This window comes from Ursus maritimus, unplaced genomic scaffold, assembly GCF_017311325.1.
Source record: "Ursus maritimus isolate PB19 unplaced genomic scaffold, ASM1731132v1 scaffold_13, whole genome shotgun sequence".
Lineage (NCBI taxonomy): Eukaryota > Metazoa > Chordata > Mammalia > Carnivora > Ursidae > Ursus > Ursus maritimus.
In genome coordinates this window covers 55,346,760-55,356,663 of record NW_024423675.1, presented here as the reverse complement: position 1 = coordinate 55,356,663, position 9,904 = coordinate 55,346,760, and the positions used below count along the sequence as shown (strand labels likewise).

At 44.9% G+C, this 9,904-nt stretch overlaps 1 long non-coding RNA gene across 1 annotated transcript; it reads right to left on the bottom strand.

The window, feature by feature from the left end:
• Window positions 1–2,306: 2,306 nt before the first annotated feature.
• Window positions 2,307–7,525, bottom strand: LOC103666911. The gene is made up of 3 exons (XR_569613.2): window positions 7,053–7,525; window positions 4,323–4,380; window positions 2,307–2,973 (listed from the first exon to the last, which is right to left on the bottom strand). It is a non-coding gene; the product is annotated as an uncharacterized LOC103666911 (long non-coding RNA).
• Window positions 7,526–9,904: the final 2,379 nt, after the last annotated feature.

Below are 9,904 nucleotides of genomic sequence, written 5' to 3'. Positions count from 1 at the left end.
CTTGACTACTAATTTATTTGATCATTTTTCCATATACGTACTTACTAATTTTATTTGCTGGATTATCTATTTTTAGGGGTGAGGTCTTAATGATTTTTCTTATATAGTTTATGATCTTTTATAAAAAGCCTATTAGCTTTGTGTCATATTTGTCATTTGCATTTTTCAGTCTGTTGGTATTTTATTTTTGGTTATTGGTTTTTTTTTATTTTTGACCAAGAGCAATTTAACATCATCTTTTGATGAACAGGAAAATCCGTTCATCTTTTGATCTCCCTGACTGCTTCTTGGTATAGAATGTCATTTTTCCATCCAGATGTTTACTACCTATTTAATTCTGTTTTATTAATTTTTTTAATTTAAAAATATATTAAAATCTTAAATCATTTGGAATTTATTTTGGTGTAGACTTACAGTGATTAGCTAATAGGATTTCTTTCCCAAATGACCTACCAATTATTCCCAAAGAAAACTCAACTTTTCTTTATCTTTCCTATTTATTTTTGTGATGAATTTTTATCATATATTTAATTTTATGTAAATAAAGCTTATCTCTGGACTTTATATAATATTCCTTTGATCTGTTTATAGTTGAATATCCTTACGTGATAAAATCTAGTAGCAGTGTATTACAAGGTAGCATAGTATTAAATTACAAAGTATATAGAATGCAAATTATTCAGCTTTAGAATATATTTTTAAATGTTAGAGTTATTCTCCTAACTCTAAACTCTTCTGTCTGAAAAAGGGTTCTGTCAAACCTGCATTGGGATTTGAGTTGAAAGAGAATGAAAGCTATAGAATTTGTTAACCTTGGGCGTTTTTCTCCCCTTACCCAATTCTGCTGCTATGTCTGTTCACAAAATCTTAGATGGACCTCATTTTACATTTCTCTCTGTGGAAGGGGAAGTGGCTGAGTCTCGGAGCTTGAACAAGTGTTTCCCACGCAAGTGTAGGTGGAGGGAATAGCGAGCCGGTGGAGTGAGCAAATTGAGCCAAGGCATGGAGCTGTGAGGCCAATGAACTCTGACAGGTGCACCATGGCTGGGATGAGAGGCAGCTCTTATAGGTCCTAGATTTCTGTCAGTGTGGTCCATTCAGAGCCCAGGCCAGTGAGGCCGGAGTCCAGCTCCATGGTTCTGCTCCAGAGGCAGCTCTGCCCTTGGCCAGTTCACCAAACGGAGATCACCGGGCTCTGAGGCTCTACAGACCAAAGTGGTTGGATCTGCCCTGAATAATTCCTGCTACGGTAAAAATATAAGATATTTGTTTGTTTTCTGTTGCAGCATTATGTATATAATTATATATGCACATACCGTGCAATATATATAAATTATACGTATAACAAATTACATAAAAGCAGAAGATGACGTAGTATTTTTAGGGCGTCTCCCTCAAAAGGAAGGGGCAGTCTCCTCCTGCCCTTCCTCCTTTCTGCTGGCTGCAAGGCAAACACAAACGCAGGTGCTAAGGCTTGAAAATCCATCTTGGCTCATAAAGTGGTGTTCAGGGTGGGCCGGCCACGGTAGAACAGCAGGGTCTGGGGCCTCTGACGATCATGGAGCTGTCATGTTGGCTCTCCAAGGCCTATCTACCACCAGTCTTTCATGAGAGAGAAGAAGAGTTCTATTCGTTTAAACTACCATGATTTAATTGTAGTGGTGTGTTCAGTGAGGTTGGGCCTGATTCTGACTGATGCAAGATCTCTGTTGTGGGCTGAATTCAGGGCTGCCCACATTCATAAGCTCAAACGCGAACCCCCGGGACCTCGGAATGTGACTGCATTTGGGGACAGCGTCTTAGAAGAGGTGAGGGAGTTAAAAATGAGGTCATTAGGGGTGGGTCCCTGTCTGATATGACTCTTGTTCTTTCAACAAGAGGAAATTAGGATACAGACAGACACAGAGGGATACGACACAGCGAGAAGACAGCCATCTGTAAGCCGAAGGGAGAGGCCTCGGCGGAAAGCAATCCTGCAGACATCTTGATCATGAGCTTGTAGCCTCCAGAACTGTGAGGAAATACATTTCTCTTAAGTCATCCACTCTGTGGATCTTTGTTATGAAGCCCTAGAAAACCAATACAATCTCTAAAGGAAGGTCAAGTAAATCAATGGGCATGCTGGTTTCCTAGTTACTTTGGAAATAGGTAAACACCATTTAAAAAAAAAATAAAGCTTTAAATACCTTCGCTAGTCTCTTCCCCAGTTTTTTTTCTGGAGATCTGTTTTCCTGACATGCCCATTTCTGTTTAGTGCAAATGATTTAAAGTTTATGGAAATACCCAGAGCTATCTTGTGCAAATACAATTAACTTCTTATATTAGAGTGAATTAAAAGGCATGGGTTTGAGGATTCGCTCACGGGACAATAAAGCACAGTATTCTCACCTTACGTTTGTGTGAAAATCTACTTGTGATCACACTCACACCATCTCTAAACACTAGAAAACGTGTGAGAAATTGCCCCCTTGGTGTAAGGGGGGGGGGCAGCCATGGAGGCCAAAGTTCATGTGTTTTTTCCCCGCCAACTAGGTTTTCCTTTGATGAGGATAACACAGCATCAACCAAGAAGGATTTGTATCTTTGGGTAAAGCAAGACATTCTGAATAAATGTTTCTTAGAGAAGAGACCTTCATATTCTGGTGCTTCGGCAAAAATCGGAAGAAGGAGTGGAAGCAAGCACTACGGAGCTGGGGTGTGGGGTTGACGGGAAAAGCTCAAGGCGGGGAAGTTCATCGCCAACCTCTTGGATATAGTTTTTTCTGTTCCTTGTATAACCCAGCTCGGAGAATAACCCTCTCTGAGGGTCTGCTCCATGTCCGGTCTGAAGAGCTCCCCTCGCCAAGCGTCCATCTCCAAACTCTGTTGACACCTACAGGGTATGAAGCATCGTAGACAAGGTCTCTGTCCCCTCAGTCGTGCTTCCTTTTGCAGATGGATCCCTCCAGCCCCTGTGATCTAGGTGTTCATTTCCTAAACACAGGAAGAAAAGAGCTTGGTATTTTTTGTACCTTCTCAACCCCACCGAAGCCCTGCAATTTCTAGGTAGAAAGTATCCTAGAGGCTACTTGTTTCCTAGGGCTGCCAAACAGAGTACCACAAACTGGGGGAGGGGGACTTAAAATAACCGAAATGTATTGTCTCCCAGTGCGGGAGGCAAGAATTTGGAAATTAAGGGGCGCCTGGGTGGCTCAGTTGTTAAGCGTCTGCCTTCGGCGCAGGGCATGATCCCAGCATTACAGGATCGAGCCCCACATCAGGCTCCTTCACTGGAAGCCTGTTTCTTCCTCTCCCACTCCCCCTGCTTGTGTTCCTTCTCTTGCTGGCTGTCTCTCTCTGTCAAATAAATAAATAAAATCTTAAAAAAAAAAAGAATTTGGAAATTAAAATTTCGGCCATGCTCCCTGTGGGGCCTGTGGGGGAAGAATCCTTCCTTGCGTCTCCTCTACCTTCTGGGGACAACCAGCAATCCTTGGCATTCCTTGGGGACAACAGCAATCCTTGGCATTTCTTGGGGACAACCAGCAATCCTTGGCATTCCTTGGGGACAACCAGCAATCCTTGGCATTCCTTGGAGTTCTAGATGCCTGGCTCTCCCCGCTGCCCCCTGTCGTCACCCAGCAGCTCCTCCCTCTAGCATCTCTGTCTCTGTGTGTCTTCTCCTCTTCTTATGGGAACCCCATCCACATCTGATTAAGGGTTCTCTTACTTCCATATGTCCTCATCTTAACTAATTACATCTACAGTGACCCCATTTCCAGAGAATGTCAAATGCCGAGGGAGTGGGAGTTAGGCCTTCAGGACATCTTTTGGAGAGACCCAGAGCAACCCAAGATCATCTCATCCCACTGAGTCCTGTCCCAGCTGTTTGTCTCTAAAGAAAGTTAGGATCTCAGAGGGTGAGCTGGACAGTACATTTGTATGAAATTGTGCATTATTACTTCTGGTTTCAAGAGACTAGAAACCCATCTTCCTCTAGATTAGGCTGAAAGGAATTCTTGGATGACAGAGTCAAAAGAAGAATGAACCAATCAGAGTGTGAGAGGGGAGCGTTCCAGCTCGGCCGCAGAAACTACCAGAACAAGGGCTAGAGTGAGTCAGGATTTCTCCCATTCTCTTCTTTGGGCTTCATTCTCTGTTGAGAGGAGTTCTCCTAATGGTACATTATGTGGCTACTGTCAGTTCCCAAGTCACACCTTTAAGCTTCCTGGCACTAGGGGCAGGCATGCTGCAGGAGAAAGCTAACAGCCCATGGGGGTGCCAGGGGATGGACAATAAATTTGGGCCAGTGGGATGGACTCCCGAAAAAACAAGGGACTTACTGTGGTGACCACATAGATGAGGACAGGGGAGCCGAACAGACCATACTGCAGATGTCCCCTAGAAAAAGATAAGGGAGGAAAATCCAACTTTTATGTAAATTACCCAGATGGGTTCCAGAACTTGTTCATATTCACTGGAGAAATTACTGTTCTCTATTTTATGTCATTTAGTAGATCAGGTTTCTATCTGCGCGCCCATGCAACGATCCATGACATTTATGAAATCCGAATTCAAATAGTAATTTCAGATTAATCTGAAAATTGATTAGGTCAGATGTTTTGCATACATGGTTTTGTCCTTTTGGGGTGTGTGTGGAGTGTCTAGGATCCATTTATGAAGCCAGGATTTATTTGTACACACTTTCAAGTCAATTAGTAACATTTGCAAGAGTTGAAAATTGGTCATTTTTAAAGTTCCTATTTTAGCAAAGGTATCTTTCTTTTAATTTCTTTTAAGGCATTTGCGTAACTCTGATAAATACGCAGCTATGCAAACACTGATTCACTCTAGGACTACAGGGAGCACATTCGATATAGGTAGCTATTTCTACATTATCGCTACTAATTACTTGCCTAAATCAATTATAGAAAGTAAATGCCATTTTTGCTTCTCTCTGCTAAACTACAGAGGGCAGAGTGATTATGGAAGCTTGATTTTTTTTGTACACAAACGTTAAATTCTCAAGGTTATAAGGAGCAGACTGGCGAGCATCAGGTCCAGTCTCCAGCTGCCAAAGTGACATCTTCATCCGGGTTCAGGAAGGCCCCGCACGCCCAGCTTGTGTGAAAGCACCTGACCGCCTTCTCCAGGACTCGCTGTCCGGATGGCGTTTCCACCTTCCTTGATGATCAATTCTCAGGCCTAGACAACTCTTTTTCTTTATCCCTGCCTTCTGTGAACTATCCAGATATTGTCCACGGTGCTGCCTCTGTCAGTGCTTCCCAAACTCGGCTGAGTGTCAGAATCACCTGAGGAAAGTGTCAATGAATTCAGATTTGAGGTCCCATTCCTGGAGATTCTGAGTCAGTAGCTCTAGACGTGGCCCCAGGATTTGCATTTAAAGCGCCCCTCCCCCATCCCTCCGCCAATATCTCCATTCCCACAGCCCCCAGCACTTCCGGCCCCACCTCTGCATCCCATGTCTTCATTCGCCAGGTCGTCCTCTACCCAGCTGACAGCTCCGACAACACATGCATTTAAATGTCTATTTTTTCCAGGCACTTTGCCAATCAGCAGACGTACAAAGATGAATAAAGCAGAATCATCCTCTCAGGGCAACGCCTTGGTGAGGGACATAATCCAGGAAACCGAATCCCACTCCTGAGCTAAGTGCTATGTTTAGGAGACTAGGAAGCACCCCAAGGTCCTCAAAGAGGGAGTGATGAACTCAACCTTAGAAGGTTTCAGAGAGCTGCCCAGAAGACGTGATGCTGAATTTGGGATGAAGATGAGTTTATCAGACAGAGAAGGGCTGGAGGAAGAGAACATTCCAGATGGTTTTAAGCGGGGGAATAATAATATGACGAGATTGGGGCTTTAGGTTTATCTCTAGACTTACCTTTTAGCATCACACATTGGACTCTCTGTTAGGCTGTTTGCAAGTTTTGGGGGCTTCCCTACTGTCTTCAGCATCAATGATTAACTCTTCCGACTTGTATTCAAGGCCCTTCATGAGCCAGACCATCTTCCTGTTATCCTCACCAATCACCTCCCCTCCTGTGCTCCGGTCACATGCGTTATTGGCTCTTCTTTTAAAAAGCTGTGTTCTCACTTCTCTAAGACCGTTCCCATCCATCATCCCCCAGGTCTCTCCCCACCCCACGCCTCTGCTTTTATGGCCTTGCTCACTCTCATTTTTCAAAGTTTATTTCTTCACCTAGTTCATTGCAAGAGATTGGATATACAAACAGATGATGGCCAGACTATCTATAAAACTAGAACACTGCTCCAAAACTTGTAGTAACCTGCCAGGGAAACCAGTCCTAGATCTACAGTGAACAGCCCAGGAAACTAGCTGGCTGGAAGTCAGACTTGTAGGAAATCAACTGCTATCTCTAGTAACAATCCAAGAAGCTAAGTAATAACTTCCATAAAAACAAGACCCGAATGGCCAGGACTTGATTAATAACTGACAGCTTTCTTAATTTTCATCCTGTTTCCAACTTGGAACCAACCAGAGAAAGCCAAATATGCCCCCTTCACCAATGGCATAGAACGCCCCTCTTCGGGTTAGCTGCCCACAGCTTCCCACGCCAACAGCCTTCGTCGGGGTGTGCCCGAAGCTTGCCCACCTCTCTGTCTGCCGTTGAGTCTCGGCCAAACACAAGTGACAGTGACTGAGTCAGAGCAACCTCTGAGTCAATGGCTTTTGCCTCTTCTCATTTGGTTGGTCTCAACCTATTCCCACAGTTTGTAAAACTGTTAAAAATAAAACAATTGTGTCGCTGATCTCTACTTTTGGATCGCCAAAGAAAAGTCCATTTATTGCTTTCCTTGTGAAAGCAGTTCCCTAGTCTATAAAAAATGACTAATCTCCACACTAGCCCACGGAGAAATGGTCAGACGCCCCACGTCAACTGTGGGAATCTTCTAGCCCATTTTGTTTGGTTTTATCCACACACGCTAGAATAAATCTTGGTTGTTTAGCCAGTCAGTCTATCGATAATACTTTGAAGTTACTTAGCTCGAGGTTAACATTTTATTCTGCGAGAACCACTTTACTCATTTACCTGAAAGACTTGAATGGCGCGTGGTATTTTCAGCTGTAACAGGGATGCTCCTGGCAGACGGCTTGGACCTTGCAGCCAGCCTCTCTAGGTCTTTAGGCAGCCCCTTGGGCCAGCCTCCTAAGGGCTTAGCCCATCATTTCCTTCTGCCCCCTGATCCCCTGAAGTGCTGAATCTCAATTTTCCAAGACTTCCAGAAACCCTGATTACGCAGTAGGAGTTTGAAAAACCTGTAACCTGGTGGGACAGAGTTCTTTACAATGAATTATTTTATCCTAAAGCAGTGTTCTCAAAAGCTGCAGTGACTTTTCCAGAATGCTGTGCAGATCTGTGAGCCTATCCGCCACCTCTGGCCTGGTTTCCTCTCATTCTTCTGCCAGGATCCTGTGCTCTAGGAACCCTGAACTCACGCCTCCTGCCTGCCGGCCTTCGTTCTCCTGGTTTGTCCTGCTCAGGATGCCCTTCTCCTCCTTCTTCTTTTTTAAGATTTTATTTATTTATTTGTCAGAGAGAGAGAGAGAGAGAGCACAGGCAGGGGGAGTGGCAGAGGGAGAGGGAGAAGCAGACTCCCCGTTGAGCAGGGAGCCCGACACAGTACTCCATCCCAGGACCCTGGGATCATGACCTGAGCCGAAGGCAGATTCTTAACCGACTGAGCCATCCAGGTGCCCCTTCGGAATGCCCTTCTACCTGCCTCATCTGGGTACTGGCCGTCTCTCTCATCTTTCAAGTCCAGTGTCAGCAGGTGGGACGAGCCCTTTGTGGGGAGGTCATTCTGTGCATTGTTACTTCCTGGCTAAGGGATGCTAGGCAGATCACTTCACTTTTCTGAGTCTTTTATCATTGGTGAACCAGCTTTAAAAATAATTACCAAATAGGTCTGAGGATTTTGAAAAAATGCTTATTAAAACATTCTCAGCTTAATGTTCTCTTTCTTGACATGGGTGGTTACACAGGCATTTGCTGGTGAGAATTCATTGACCTGTATATTTAGGTTTGTGCACTTTTCTGTGTGTTGACGTCAATGAAAAAATTAGAAATAACTAGTCCAGCTTAATAGGGTCTTCTAAATATTATAAATGTTGGTTGTCTTGTCCCCTCTTCTTTTCCCGTCGGAGGGCAGATGACCAGAGTTGGGTTGGACGACCAATGCAGGAATGATGGATTGAGATTCACAAGAGCCTAGATGTGTTGCAGGAGGACCAAGGGCGATAGATAAAGTGTAATAGGAGTCAGTACACAGAAGGTCCAAAAGGAAACCGTACAGTAATGTGCGGAAGGTGTGCCGTAAGAAGATCGTTGTGAAAGAGCAGAGATTTCAGCTGACTGCAAACTTGATTTTCCTCAACAGCCTAGCTTGGCCGCTAAGCTCCATGGCCATCACAAAACAAACAAGCAAACATAAACCAAACCCAACCAGAACAAAAGAGAAATCTCAACACAACTTTAGGTTTCAATAGATGTGCAATACTCAGATCCCAGGACACAAATGAACCCACTGATTGCCGAATCTGTCAGACCACACCTGTATTGTGTGCATTCGGTCTTGGAAGCCACTTCGGATGGGTCTAGACCAGTGACCGGGTACCAAGTTCAGTGGCTAGGATCCTAAGAAGGGCTTAAAACCATGTCATAGGAGGAGCTGGAGAATTTAGCTTTAAGAAAATATTTGGAGGGTAACCGGGAGGGCTTCGTATATAGGAAAGGATTTTGTCAAAAGTTAGAAGTATTCTATGTAGCTTCGTAAGGGAAAACTGGACTCAATAGGTGGAAAAATCTAGATTTTGGATCCTATTAAGGAAGGAGGTAGCTCATGACCACGATTATCTTGAAAATAGAATGGATTTCCTGCCCGTCACGGGCAGTATTTAAGCAGAAGCCCTATGGTTATGTGTTACAGTCATCGTAGATTATATTTCTATTTTGGGTGGGATGGAGTTGTATGCCTCTGTTATGGATTGAATTGTGTCCCCCCCAAAAGTTGTGCTGAAGTCCTAACTGCTGGTCTCCAGAATGTGATTTTATTTGGAAATAGGGTCTTTGCAGCTGTATTCGCATGAAGAGGAGGTCATTAGGGTGAAACATCATCCAATATGACTGCTGTCCTTGTAAGAAGGGACCAGAGACAAACAAGGAGGACGTCACGTGGAGACACAGGCCCACGGAAGGAAGCCAGGCCTGGGAAACCAAGACAGAGATCAGAGGGCAGCCACCCTGAGCCAAGGAATGCCAAGCACGGCAGGCACCATTGAGAAGCCTGAGAGAGAGCATGACTCTGCCGCTGCCTTGCTCTCAATCTGTCAGGCTTCAGAACTGGAAGAGAAGAAAATCCTATGGTTTTAAGTCACCTAGTTTGTGGTCCTTGTGACAACACCTTGAAAATCCATTCGAAGCCTCTGAATCCTTACTAATCAGGGAGCAACAACACAGGGAGGCTGGCCTTGCAGGACATACCTGCAGCTCTCTGCACCTCCGGTGCCCCTCCCCCCCGGGGGGACAGCCCTATCCCCTGACCCTCTCGTCCAGGGTGCCTCCCCAACAATGCCATGGCTGCTGAAGCCCTGGGAGATCCTACAACGTGTTTCTCCTTCCCCTTCCGATACTGCTTTCGGGCCTGGGACAGCCCTGGGCTCAGAGTTTGGAAGCTCTGTGAGGCCAGGGTCAAGGGCGGGGCTCCTCTTGCTTACAGTAAGAATCCATAGACTTTGGGAACCCTGGCCCAGAATATCTGGAAAACGGCACTGGGAGTTGCAAATAACTCACCTAGAAACGAACTTTTGGAACACGGCCGTTTGTGAGTTCAGGGACAGCCTATGTTTGACGCTTAGGCCCAGTTTCTAGATAAGGTTGTAACA